Source organism: Myotis brandtii, unplaced genomic scaffold (genome assembly GCF_000412655.1).
Source record: "Myotis brandtii unplaced genomic scaffold, ASM41265v1 scaffold35, whole genome shotgun sequence".
In the NCBI taxonomy this organism is placed as follows: Eukaryota; Metazoa; Chordata; class Mammalia; order Chiroptera; family Vespertilionidae; genus Myotis; species Myotis brandtii.
The window spans coordinates 417220-418542 of record NW_005363467.1 but is presented as its reverse complement, the minus strand read 5'-3'; the positions used below and the strand labels follow the sequence as shown (position 1 = coordinate 418542).

Genomic DNA, 1323 nt, shown 5'->3' with positions numbered 1-1323 from the left:
TGGACACTCCAAGGCACAGGCTGGCTTCTTCCATCCCTGGAAAGGGAGAGAGAGTTCAGATGGGGCGTGCAGAACCCGGCGCGGGGGTGGGCGCGGGTGGAGCGGGGAAGTGGGGGGCAGCCACCGCCGGGCATTTGCGTTTCCCTGCCTCACCTCACATCGTCATGCTCGGGAATGAGAGTCGAAAACAATAATAAAAAGATGAATTATTAAATGCCAATTATGCAACATGGCTTTGGTCCTCCCATTTGTTTGGGCGATGGATCATCTTCCCTTGTATTTTCTATTTGCCGACTGCAATTACTCATTCGCGGTTAAATTATTCACGTTTTACCACTTTCAGCACCTGATCACAGATGGGGTGGGGGGCTGTCAGCGTGGGAAAGTCTCCCCCCCGCCCCCGCCCCCACCTTGGGACACCCACACCTGTTGGCTCCGTTCAAAGTTGGCCTCGGAGCAGAACGGCTGTCCCACTCGCTGGGAACTCGGGTTCCCACGGCCAATGCATTCGCCACTCTGAGATGAAAGGGGTTATTTTATGTTTTGGTCAAAAAAAAAAGAAAGAAGAAAAAAGAAAGAAACACCCCATGGCATGATATTTACTGATACATAATAAAACAAGATAATGTTTTGGGGGGAAATAAAGTAACGGACAGGCTTTGGAACAATAAAAGGGATTTTGCTTTCGTCAACAAAAAGTGCAGTAATATCTCATTAAGCTGATTAGTATGCTGCTTAGAAACAGTGCTAGGTGCTGTAACACATGATTATAATCATAAAAATCCTTCAGTGTTTGCAAGGAAGCATTAACGAGGTATATTAAATTTTAAGGAGACTGCGAGTAGCAGCTTTGCAAACCTCAGAGATTAAGATTTAACCCTTATGTTACGAAACGCTGTTATGCTGTCGTTGGGTAGCTGTGCCCGTCAGAGGCGGCATACAGGGTCTCCTGACGGAGTCAGCGGGTCGCCGAGACGGTGCGGACGCGGGCGGGGTGAGGCCTCCCACCAGGGATGCACTTGCTCCCTGTCCTTCCACCGGCACTGTCTCCAGGGCTGGGACTCTCGCTGGGCTTAAGGCGATCGTTCAAAGAACTAGATAAAGACCAATTAAAGGCCAGCGCCGCCGCCGTCGGAACTCTCGCCCCGTCTGAGTGTTTTTAATAACTTTCCCGATACCCAGTAATGAGTACAAATGGTACCTGCGGAAGGAGCTGGGCAGAAAATGAGGACTCGGAGCCGTTTGTTAAACAGCAGCGCGCAGAGCGGGGCGGCAGAACGGTCTGTCACTGGCCTCACCGCCCCTCCGGCCAGTGCAGGGCCG

General features: G+C 51.3%; 1 long non-coding RNA gene across 1 annotated transcript in view; it reads right to left on the bottom strand.

Moving 5' to 3' along the window:
* Positions 1 to 1323, bottom strand: part of LOC102243947 — a 187222-nt gene continuing 185899 nt past the window's right edge. Inside the window, exon 3 of the long non-coding RNA XR_313890.2 lies at positions 1 to 36. This is a non-coding gene — a long non-coding RNA (uncharacterized LOC102243947). The remainder of the gene's footprint in view (positions 37 to 1323) is intronic.